This window comes from Bactrocera dorsalis, chromosome 6, assembly GCF_023373825.1.
Source record: "Bactrocera dorsalis isolate Fly_Bdor chromosome 6, ASM2337382v1, whole genome shotgun sequence".
NCBI lineage: Eukaryota > Metazoa > Arthropoda > Insecta > Diptera > Tephritidae > Bactrocera > Bactrocera dorsalis.
This window is the reverse complement of record NC_064308.1, coordinates 42053239-42066585: the sequence shown is the minus strand read 5'-3', so window position 1 is coordinate 42066585 and position 13347 is coordinate 42053239. Positions and strand designations below refer to the sequence as shown.

General features: G+C 37.1%; 1 pseudogene; it reads left to right on the top strand.

Annotated features, from left to right (window-relative positions):
* The first annotated feature begins 10277 nt into the window (after positions 1-10277).
* On the top strand, positions 10278-12402 carry LOC125779652 (uncharacterized; annotated as a pseudogene).
* The last annotated feature ends 945 nt before the right edge of the window (positions 12403-13347 follow it).

Here is a 13347-nt window from a genome sequence, read left to right as displayed (position 1 = left end):
ATTATTATTAGCCATTTTATTTAAATTGGTTTATCTTTCTTTTCCTAGAACTTATGTTTTCTTAAAATATCAATATTTAATTTATTCTTACAATACTTCTTTGCATTATAGCTGCTGCTGTTTTTGTTGCTGTTGATGTTGTTGTTTTGTTTTTTGTTAAAGCTGCTGCTGCTGCCTCCGCTGTTGCTGGTGTTGCTGTTATTGTTGAGTTTGCTGCTACCCCTGTTGTTATTCTTGCCTCACTTTTACTCCAAATTCTTGCTTATTTTTTTAAATTTTTATTTTTTTAAATATTTTTATTTGCTGAATAAGAATTGTTTCACCTTTCAATTTGATCACGGAAAGTTATTAATGTTTCTATATTTATTTATTACTTTTAATGTTTTTTTTCATTATTACTTTTAATGCTTTTTTTTCATATTTTTATTTGCTGAAGAAGAATTGTTTCACCTTTCAATTTTATCACGGAAAGTTATTAATGTTTCTATATTTATTTTTTACTTTTAATGCTTTTTTTTCATATTTTTATTTGCGTTAAATTTTCGGTCGCGGTCAAACAAAAACTTGGTTCTTACAAAAGCCGACTGCGCCAGTTATGAAGTAAAAGTCTTCCGGTCTGATTTGTAGCAAGAATCAAACTGACTCTGCCATCAGATCAGCAACTCGAGTCTGCCCCAATGTGTGGGTATACCGCACATTCCAACAGACTCAAAATATGCTGACTCTGCTGTTTTGGTCACGTACTGGCTGATCATGCGATGTGGTGCACAACTGCATGCCGTCAGACGTAACCTGAGATGTAACTCGCGCTCTAGAAAGCAACTAATAGCCTCTATACCCTTCACTGCTTCTCTCTATTCTAATGCTTTTTGATAAACTATATTTTTAGTTTTATGTTCTGGCGATCGACCACAACACGTGCGGGATGGGATAGATACCGAGAGTTGAAGAAGGAAGCGAGACGCATTTGCAGACAGAAGAAGAAAGAGGCCGAAATGCGTGAGTACGAACAGCTCGATAAGCTGGCCGACAGGGGTAATGCTCGAAAATTCTACGAAAAGATGCGGCGGCTTACAGAAGGTTTCAAGACCGGAGCATACTCTTGTAGAACCCCCAAAGGTGATCTAGTCACCGATGCCCAGAGCATACTTAAATTATGGAGGGAACACTTCTCCAGCCTGCTGAATGGCAGTGAAAGCACAACACCGGGAGAAGGCGAACCCGATTCCCCAATCGATGACGATGGAGCAGACGTTCCATTACCCGACCCTGAAGAAGTTCGAATAGCAATCACCCGCCTGAAGAACAACAAAGCGGCAGGGGCCGATGGATTGCCGGCCGAGCTATTCAAACACGGCGGCGAAGAACTGATAAGGAGCATGCATCAGCTTCTTTGTAAAATATGGTCGGACGAAAGCATGCCCAACGACTGGAATTTAAGTGTGCTATGCCCAATCCATAAAAAAGGAGACCCCACAATCTGCGCCAACTACCGTGGGGTTAGCCTCCTCAACATCGCATATAAGATTCTATCGAGCGTATTGTGTGAAAGATTAAAGCCCACCGTCAACGAACTGATTGGACCTTATCAGTGTGGCTTTATACCTGGCAAATCAACAACCGACCAGATATTCACCATGCGCTAAATCTTAGAAAAGACCCGTGAAAGGAGAATCGACACTCACCACCTATTCGTCGATTTCAAAGCTGCTTTCGACAGCACGAAAAGGAGCTGCCTTTATGCCGCGATGTCTGAATTTGGTATCCCCGCAAAACTGATACGGCTGTGTAAACTGACGTTGAGCGGCACCAAAAGCTCCGTCAGGATCGGGAAGAACCTCTCCGAGCCGTTCGATACCAAACGAGGTTTCAGACAAGGCGACTCCCTATCGTGCGACTTTTTCAATCTGCTGCTGGAGAAAATAGTTCGAGCTGCAGAACTTAATCGAGCAGGTACAATCTTCTATAAGAGTGTACAGCTGCTGGCGTATGCCGATGATATTGATATCATCGGCCTCAACACCCGCGCCGTTAGTTCTGCTTTCTCCAGGCTGGACAAGGAAGCAAAACGAATGGGTCTGGCAGTGAACGAGGGCAAGACGAGATATCTCCTGTCATCAAACAAACAGTCGTCGCACTCGCGACTTGGAACTCACGTCACTGTTGACTGTCATAACTTTGAAGTTGTAGATAATTTCGTCTATCTTGGAACCAGCGTAAACACCACCAACAATGTCAGCCTAGAAATCCAACGCAGGATAACTCTTGCCAACAGGTGCTACTTCGAACTGAGTAGGCAATTGAGAAGCAAAGTCCTCTCTCGACGAACAAAAACCAAACTCTATAAGTCTCTCATAATTCCCGTCCTGCTATATGGTGCAGAGGCTTGGACGATGTCAACAGCGGATGAGTCGACGTTGCGAGTTTTCGAGAGAAAAATTCTGTGAAAGATTTATGGTCCTTTGCGCATTGGCCACGGCGAATATCGCATTCGATGGAACGATGAGCTGTACGAGATAACGACATTGACATAGTTCAGCGAATTAAAAGACAGCGGCTACGCTGGCTAGGTCATGTTGTCCGGATGGATGAAAACACTCCGGCTCTGAAAGTATTCGACGCAGTACCCGCCGGGGGAAGCAGAGGAAGAGGAAGACCTCCACTCCGTTGGAAGGACCAAGTGGAGAAGGACCTGGCTTCGCTTGGAATATCCAATTGGCACCACGTAGCGAAAAGAAGAAACGACTGGCGCGCGGTTGTTAACTCGGCTATAATCGCGTAAGCGGTGTCTACGCCAATTAAGAAGAAGAAGTTCTGGCGCATAAATAAATAATGTTGATGGTTTTCCGACACGGGAACAGGCGACATATAATTGGCCATGTGAAAAACATGGATTTTCTAGGTTGATGCCACATACACTTAGCGACTGCCCTTGCGATTTATTTATTGACATTGTAAATGCATATCATAGGGATGCGTGGGATTAAAACATCTTCGCCTTTGTACTTCCCTTTCAAAATTGTGGCTTCGATGACGGTGTTCAATAATTTCATCACCGCAAGCCGGGTACCATTACACAGACGTGGCGGGTTTATGTTCCGTAACATAATAATTACTGATCCGGTTTTTAATTGCAGATTATGAGGCGGTAAGCCGGGCAATTCCAGCGAATTTAAAATTCTGTTGGATAATTGACAACTTCACCTTCATTAGTAATGGAATCAACTGATTTGTAATTCTTCAATTCGCCAGCTATTTTCTCTTGAATATGAAAATTCATTTCATTCACATCAACATTTTTTGCGGCCAATATAACACGTTCGCTTAACCAAATGTGATTTACGTAATTTTGAGCAATGTTTGGGAAAACCATCTCCATGAGTTCGGTCTTTGATTCACAAAAGTTACAAAAATTGGTAGGGAATGTAATGTATCCAGATGATGTATCAACAGCAATAATACCATTACCAATATCGAGCAGTTGTTTGGAAAACACTTCTCCAGACTGGTCTTCCTGCAATTCGACTCTCATGTTTATACTTAATTTAAGTGTTTTAATGTATTTCCATAAAATGGACGACTTCAAACAGGTATTCAGTTCATCAGCTGGCGTTGAGCGTGGAACATTTGGCAATATTTGTCGAAAATCACCTGCCAATAGTATCATTGCACCACCAAACCGGTTTTTGTTATTTCGTAAATCTTGCATCGAGCGATCTAATGCCTCCAAAGATTTTTTGTGTGCCATCGTACATTCATCCCAAATGATCAATCTTGTTTGCTGCAGCACTTTGGCCATCGCAGAATTCCTCGAAAGGTTGCAAGTTGGACTTTCATTAATTTGAAGGTTTAACGGCAGCTTGAGAGCTGAATGAGCTGTTCGACCGCCTTCCAACAACGTAGCTGCAATACCTGATGAAGCTAGGGCTAGTGCAATTCCATTTTGCGACTGAATTGTTGCCAAAATCAGTGGTAACAAAAAAATTTTCCCAGTTCCACCGGGAGCATCTAAAAAATAAAATCCACCAGTTCCATCGTTCACTACTTTCATGAGCGTATCGTAAAAATATTTTTGTTGTTGATTTAAAAGGGGAACTGTTATATCAACCATTTCTCGTAATGTCTCGGAATCGTATTGGGCTTCGCGTCTCAATTCTTGATCAAATGAGTCGAATATTGCGCGATTGGGTCCTATCATTCCTATTTGTATTAATACTTTGTTGGTAAGCATCAAACACATGTCCTTAATTAAAATTAATGCTTCATTGTGAATTTTTTCGTTCATTTGCAAATCTGCATTCGATGTTCTAAGACGCATCTGATGCAATGTACATATCTTCCACCATATGATCTTTGTATTTATGTCATAAATCAGTCGGTGCTGATGGTAAGCATGTAGACAAAATTATAGAAAATAATGTTCGTATTTGTTTAGCATTTGACGAAATCACAGCATCTTCGAGAGTCTGGTCCCAATGAGTGTCATTCTCTAACAATCCCAAATGTTGACAGGCTTCTCTGTATGTGTCACACAATACACTATTAACAGTTCGCAGATGTTGGAATGATGTTGGACCACGAACATTGACTAACAATAAACGCAAATAAAAACACTCGTCTTGACTGGGATGGACTACATAAAGACGGCCTAGTGTATCGGTGGAAAATACTTGTGGGTAATCTGAAACTGGCTGTCCTCGTTTTCGTCGTTGAACTTTTTTGGATGATTGATTCCAGGTATAATATCTTGGCATTTCGGAGTAAAGTAGCGTTCTGGCAAAATCATCATTCTGGCACATTTCAAAGAAGCTAGTTAATGTTGTCGATGGTGGCCTGTCAACTCGTTGTAATACGTTTGCATCTGTAAAATACACCTGTTGACCATTTTCCAAATGTACGGCCAAGTGAACAACAGTAGGGTGTCGTTACTACTAACATAGCGGCCTATTTGATATTGAGTGACTTCATCATTTGAATTTTCGGCAGCATCTCCGAAGACAGCCATGTCACTACATTTGTTCACATACTTGCAAATATATTTAATAGATTTTATTTCCAATTCCTAACGAACACCATGTAAAATGTCTTCGGCAATGTACTTTTGTTCGTGTTCCATAATTGACGCGGATTTGAAGGCTGATATGTCGAAATGACCATCGCGAAAAGTGTGCACAATGACTCAAATCAAACTGAACGACGTACATTTATTAATAGCAATCGAAGGTATTAGCAATCGTAGTTTTTCGGGTGGATTATGCAAATTCGTCCTAAGGAATTAGTTGAGAACACACCTGGATGTCAATCTATTGATTGGCCTTGCTTTCTGCGTACCTATTTCTGCGGCGATGCATTCCATGCATAATATCAAGGCATTTCCAAATAGAGCAATGTTCTCACAAACGAATCACTGACGCAAGTTGAGAAAAAACTCGTCAATGTAAATTCCATCAAACATCGTAGCTGTTGTTTGAAAAGTCTTGCTGTGTTATCGTAATGATCGTTTGCTGTTTGACAGCGATCCACAATTCCACACATATGTCATCGCATCCTGGGAGTCTCATGTAGTTCATATGTCTTGGGCTGCCATACGTTGATGGCAAAAAGAACGCCGACCGATGTTAGCGCGATGTCTTCGTTGCTTCGTAACAAATTTCAATTTGTAATTGATCACTTCGTTTGAAGCACACATAAAGTTTTCACTGCATAATTTTTAATATTTTTTCTCTTAAATTTCCGGAATAAAAAAGCAAGCGACCGAAATTGAACGATTCAAATAATTTACAAATCAAAATATTGAAAAACAAAGCAGAAAAGAATTGTATGAAAAGTCACTTTTTGGAAATTTCCAATTTTTCGACTTTTCCTTATGAAAAGTATATGTTTTTTTTTATATCTAACCCTTTCCAGATCCACAGCGAACAACTTCTGATTTCATGAAGATTGGCTCCGCCGTTCTCGAGCGTTAGCGTTACTAACAAAGAAACAATCATTTTTACTTACATATGTATATATATGTATACATATGTATATATGTATGTATGTATATACATACAAAATAAAACGTTTGTATGGGAAAAAGAAAAGGGCTGTTTTTAGGGGTTTTCCGGCAACTTTCTTAATTTTTTCTAACATAAGAACCTTCTCCTAATAATAACAAATACAACAAAAAAAAAAAAATCAGCCAAATCGGTTCAGCCATTCACGCGTGATGCCGTGACAACGAATACGGTTTCATTTTTATAAATAAGATAAGATTTTGTTAAGTTCAGCAAATTGTCGACGCAATTTAGAATATTTTGAATAGTCAGTAACTAAACCAGTTTTTTTAAAAAGGTTAAAAGCACGAGATTTTCTATTTTTTAATTTACATAATTCTTTCGAAAACTATAAATTAGAACTCATTTTTTGAGTAATAACACACTTCGGAACATATTTTTCAAATAAGTTTAAAATAGTTTCATTAAAGTGGGAAGCACTAAATTCAATATTGCCGCTGTAATCTGGCCAAGTTACTTTCGAAAGTTCGTAATTAATCTTCTTAAAATTAGCTTTCGCAAAGTTGAACCGAAAACAAAGGTCTTGTGTATTATTATGAGCAAAGTTAGCTATGATTTCGATATCGATTTTCAAAGCAGGATGATACGGGTCCTCTGGGCGAACCAAAGGATCACATCGGAAAACGGAGAACATTGAAGCGTTATCAACATAAACTAGATCTAAGAGCTTACCAAATTCGTTTGAAATTAAATTAATTTGGTTCAGACCCAACTCCGACATATCATCTAAAAACTCGTTAAAACATAAGCGAGTACTAATCGAAGAATGAACAGCAAACAAGACCCCAGATGACCAGAAAGAGTTTTCAAGTATCAATTTAAAACTGTCAGCGGATACGTCGATCTTAAACGATGAAATATCCCTATTGTATTTGAAATTAAATTTACGGATGTCTGTATCTTCCATTTTTAATTTCGACGAGATGTAACTTTTTATATCATCGACTGTGGTGTCCGCAGCAAGTCTCGAAATAAAAATTTATTTTTTCCGCGGTATTACAACTAAGTTTTTATTAGCTGACTTGTAGGTATTTGGAGGCGGATCTTGAGCTGTTTTCCGCTTACCGTGTTCAGTAACAGTTTTCTCAGTGACCTGAGCAGACGGAACCTTCTCACCTTGAGGACAAGGGGATGAAAGGTTAATGAGGTCAATAGTGGGTGGAGGCATTCTTTTTAAGGAAGATACAGTGGTATCTGCATCAGACGGACGTTTACGTTTTGATGAAGGTTTTGGATTCTCTTCCCGAAGATTTAGTCATTGAAATGATTGAAACAGCGTTACATAATGCTTAAATTTTTCAGTCAGGGTTTCGAGCTCACGACCAATCTCCTTGAAACCATTGCGCGTTTGCTTAAAAACTTTAAACAATTCAATTTCAGTTGGTCTGCATTTTAAGCAAGACCAGCGCAATCCCTTACTGTCAAGAATAGAATCCAATATCCTACCTGTCAGTCCAGCACATTTAAGATGGGTAAGCCCATCACAAAGCCAGCAAGAAACAAAGCATTCCGACTCGCCTTTCACAGAGCAGTTCGGAAAGTTACAAGTCATAATGAACAAAAACAATATTAAACAAAAATGTAAAAAATGTTAAATAATAAAAGTAAAAAGAGCAATGACAAAAATATTTATAACAAATGAATGCAATAAAAATAGTTGGTTATCAACAACCAACATAGCGAGCAGTTTGAGATGCACTGTAACACACGAAAAGTAAGAAACTTGCGAACAGCTGTGGACAAAGATTGCAACGAATAAAAACAAGAAAGAAATTTAAGTAAGCAATAAAAATTAACACTAACAATTGCACTATTTAAAAATGTAGCAACAAAAACTAATTGCAAATGACTCGGCGCAATAAATTAAAATTAGCCAACACAGAATTAAGGTAAATTCAAATTATATATAACATATATACATATACTATATAATTCCTATACTGATAGACATATAGAGTCTGTTAGAAAAACGAAAATTATATGGAATTTGGGGTAGTATCGATTTTATCTATTTTTTCCAATACCTCATACTATTAACCAGTTACATACTAAAAAACCAATCATATAGAACAAAGTCAGATGGATGTCCGAAAATGCTTATATTAGATATGAAGGGGCTAGGTTAAGTTTTCGCTCAAATTTATCTATCTTAACACAAAGATACACTGTTATGAGTAAAACACGCTCTTTCGTTTTCATTGAGATAACTCACATATTGGCCGATAGATGCCGTACAAAGTCACCCGGAAGCTTGAAAATCTTTATATTGTATATAATACTTGAGCTGGGCGAATTTGGTTATTGTAGTTTTTTTTGTTTAGGAGATAAGTACATTGAACTTATTAGAGGGCGGCGACCCTGGCTACTACGATCCTCAATGTCGAATTAGAGTTGTACAAGGTGCGTTCCAAAGTGAACAGGACTTTAAAAATAAAACAGGACAAATGATTTTTTCGCTAAAATCAATTTATTTTATTCAAAATAGTCTCCTTCTGCTTCAATGCAGCTTTTTGCACGGTCCAAAAGAAGGTCCAAAAGAATGTCGCCGGTATGGCCTCCAGTATGTCGGTGCAAGCCTTTTGAACGTCCTCTACGTCTGCATAACGCTTTCCGATTTAATTGCTTTACGATTTAATTGCATCGAAATACCTTTTCTAATTACTCGACTATTACTCGAGTAATTGCAAAATAATCGCAGACAGCATTTTGAAATTTAATACATTTTATGTTCATCTAAGTGAGCGTACAAGGGTCGAAATTGGTCGCATCAGTCATTAATAACTAGAAACGGTGTAAACATAGTTAAATTCTAATATGTCAACCAGAGAACTGCAAAAATCACTATTTTGTTGATTTACTCATACGCGAACTTTTTCATTCAACTCAGTTCACTGGAAAAAACACAGTGATAAGTAAAAATCAACTCATTTTGCCGTACATATCATTTCGAGCATCTTGAGTCTTCGGTTCAAAATTTCTCACTCAATTCAACTCACTGAATAAAAGTCAGCGTTCAATAAAATGAGCATGTGTTGACGAAAGAATCACTCGGTTCAATTTGAGTTGATCGTGCATGAATAAACGATAAGCGACAAGACGGCACGAAGTGAGCGTTACGACGGCATGTACAGTAACAATTTCTATGCAAACCCCTTGCGTTCCACGAACTGCAGCTTGTTGTTGTAGCTTGTTTTTGTTTCCGTTCTTCTCACATTTTATCTGTGCAGAAAAAGTGCCGCTTGCTGCGCGCATGAGTAAAATCATACGAGTTGATTTTTGCGAGTTGAGTGTTGTTCTTGTTCAAAACAATTAGGCAATTCACAAGCTTTGTTGTATGTCTTATGTCATGTTTTAATATTCTTAAAATGTCATATTTCTTAATCAGCTGATTGCATATTGCATACTTTTGGGCGCACTACTTTCCATTCTACCGTTAGCTGCGTGTCTTCGATGAAACGACCATAAAAGCTTTGAGCCGTTGGTTTCTTTAAAAAAAAATTATTTGACTTTGTTTTGTTTTTTTTTTTTTTATTGAAATGACAAACCTCGAAACTTCTATTTTTCATTAGGAACTCCACAAGCGCTTTTTCTCCTGCCGCATTCCACTTATGTACCGGGTTGAAACGGCGGCGTTTTGGTTTACATTGCAATAAAATCATTTGCAACCACATAAACATCAAAATATTTCATACTTCACTTACATTCAACTTAATTTACCTGAATATCGTGATTTCCTTCCATATTAATAACGAAATTTATTAAATTTATTAATTTCAAACACTTAAACGCCAATAATAAGAAAGTAAACAAATACAGCTGATAGAATAGCGAACTCAAGAAACATACCACGCAGTGTTGTATCAGTCATATTTTAATTTTGCATGTGAAACAACAACAGTGTTGTTATGACAGTCATAAAAAAATATGACAATATGACGATATGACACACTATGACACCATGTGAATACCCTAAATGATTGTTGAACTGAATGAGCAAGCGTCCGAAATCATTATATTGAACACGAGCCGAACAAACTCGGAGTGAAATAAGAAATCACACACACCCGATGTATTTAAAATAAACCACGAAAATGTGAGCGCATGCAAGTTTGATCGGCTGATCCGAACAGTGTGATTATTCGGCTGTTGTGCGCATACGAATGTTTTTCATTCACCCGAAGCCGTTCTCTGATGTCAACGTAGTTTAATATCAACAAATGAATGTCTGGTAACACTGCATTTACAGTTAAGTCAAACGCATTTTACGTTCAGTTATTTGAAGAGCAATGGCGCTAGTTAAAAGCGAAGTGTGTAAATTTTTTTAATAATATGTATAAGCAATAACTATGTTAAACGTCAACTTTGATGCAAAAATTTAAAATTTTCTAATAACACATCAAATATATTGCAGCATTTAAAATTAAAGCATGCAACTGTAGCCTGCAAATTGATGGTAAGTTGGAGCAATCGGTATTACATTTTAAATTTCTTCTAGTTATATATAAATATACATATCTGTACAAATTAGACTCTGCAATCTAGGAGTAAAGACAATGTTTCCCTAAGTGATAATGACACTGATACCATGATTGAAATGCCGAGTTGCAGCAGCAAACCAATTAATGAAAGCCCTTTGAGTGAGGGGCCAAGCTTCAGCAGCAAGAAACCGAATGAAAGCAGCATGAGAGAACTACCCAGCTGTAGCAGTAAAAATCCTCAACCCCTCATTTCTAAAGTCTTCCAAAATATTGAAAACTTTTCGCTTCATGGCTCAAAGAACCAAAAGCTACAGCATGGAATAGTGGAAATGGTTATCAAGGAAAATCTACCTTTTGACTTTGTTGAAGGTATATTAAAATACATTACAAACAAATTGATAATTAATGACGCTTCATTTATGTTTTAAAAGGTAAAGGCTTCTTAAGTTTCATGAAGCAACATTTTCCTCTTTACAAAGTCCCTACAAGAAATACCATCAAGGCTCATATTGAAAATATGTACTATGAAGAAAAAGAAAAATGTGTAGCGATGCTAAAAACTTTTTCATATTTGAGTTTAACGACAGATATCTGGACTGATGTAGAAATGAATAGCATGCTTGGTGTGACCATTCATGGTGCAAATGGGACGAAGCAATTTAATGGAACAACTGGCGTTTATAAATTAACGGAAGCACATACTGCATCACATACTATTTCCGAAGTTCTCATTGCTGTTTTGACTTTTCTATTGACGAAAAACAAGTAATGGCTGTAGTGACCGACAATGGTGCAAACATCGTAAAAGCAGTACATGGTTTATTTGGCATAAACGCCATGTTCCTTGTTTTGCACACACCCTCAATTTGGTATGTGAAAACTCACTGAACAATCCTGAAGTAAATGCAGTTGTTGTAAAATGCAAAGAAATAGTAAAGTGGCTAAAACGAAGTGTTAAAGCTAATGATGATCTTCGAAATATGCAAGCTGCTGCCGGAGTAGCTGAAGGCAAAATGCTTAAGCCAATTTTGGACGTGAAAACACGTTGGAATTCGACCTACTACATGATTGAACGGTTCATTAAACTATGTTCATATATTAACCAAATACTCCTCAACTATTCTGACGCACCGGTAATGATAATATCTAAGGAAGAAGATGATATCATGGAAATACTCAGTATATTGAGACCATTAGTGCCAATGACTGAACAACTAAGTGGTGAACAACGAGCAACGTTAAGTCAAGTGATTCCATTAATTCACTGTGGTCGGGAACAAATAGTTAGAATAACAGCTAAACAGCCAGTCGCTGAAAAACTAAAAGATGTCGTGTTAAATCAGTTTGATCGTAGATTTGGCTACATCGAACATTCCTTTTTGCTAGCTGCATCAACATTACTCGACCCGAGATTCAAAATAATTCATTTCAAAGATCCATTAGCGTTGTCCTCAGTTATAAAGTTTTTACGTACTGGAATAACAGTTGCAGATGATACTGTGGAAACGGGCAGCGAGTCGTCAGTGGAATCGGTTGAGAATGAGTTTGACCTCTGGGCTCCTCACAAAACTCTAGTGCACAAAAGAAGGAGGAAGGACAACAATTTTACATCTCCACAAGATGAAATGAGCTTTTATTTGAATTGTCAGGTATTAGAGCTAAGTCAAAACACTATTGATGCTTGGGAAGAAATGAAAACCGTTTACCCAAAACTGTACGGACTTTCAAAAAAGTATTGTCATCTACTTGGTACCTCAGTACCAGCTGAGCGGCTTTTCTCAAAAGCGGGTGCAACTGCGACCGAAAAACGAAATCGTTTGACAACAAAACGTCTATCGAAATTGCTTTTTCTTCAAACTTGGTTGAACAGAGAAAAAATTTTCTTGACTTCAATGAATATATTTTCATTTATGCTAAGACAACTGAATTTTTAATACGATATTTTAATTTTATTTTCGTTTTTGGTTTTGTGTATATATGTATCAACATAATTTGAATGTCTGAAATAAGAATATAGTCTCCTATATTTTATTAGTTTTATTTTTACGCAAAGTTACAAAACATAGTCTTTCAAACAAGAGGCAAATCTTTTACTTTAAGATTGCTGTACACATTTTGAAAAATTTAATGTCATTGTGCTATTTAACTTCAAATATAGGCCATTTTCTCTTTTAGGATATGTCTGGGACTCTGTGATAGAACATTATAATACAAGATTCGGCGCTGAAACTTGGTGGTGGTCTTTATGCAATTTAGTATTACTTGAAAAAATTGGAATTAATCTATTAATCGAATTTTTTACATTAATTGCAATTATTTTTTTATATCTTACAATTAATCATTTGATTATTTAATCGATAAAAAAAAAATTTGCCATCCCTACCCAAGTCTCTTATTGGCATGTTGGAGTCAGTTGGTGGCTTCATAGACTTATGGGCTTTCCAAAGGGAATTTTGCTTGTTTGAATTTGGACACAGCTTCTTTATATACTTACATTTCCGTGTTCAATTCTTCCTCACGTTTAAGCGCTTTTTTAATTTACGTACAGCAAATTTTAATTGAAGCTAGTGGAAGAGGAACGATTTATCTGCCATTCACGTCTTGCACGCCTTTTTTCATTTACAAGCTTTTCTATTTTTCTATTAGTGATTTTTCTGGGACCAAGCGGCTTATAGTTTTTGTTTGGTGTTGCCAAGATAGCTGCGCTGGTTATTATATCATTGACTTCTCTTATGCTTTCGTCAATATCTCTTACTGTATTTATTTTGTACTCAATATTAATGTGGCTACTTACGTATTTTTTATATTTTAAC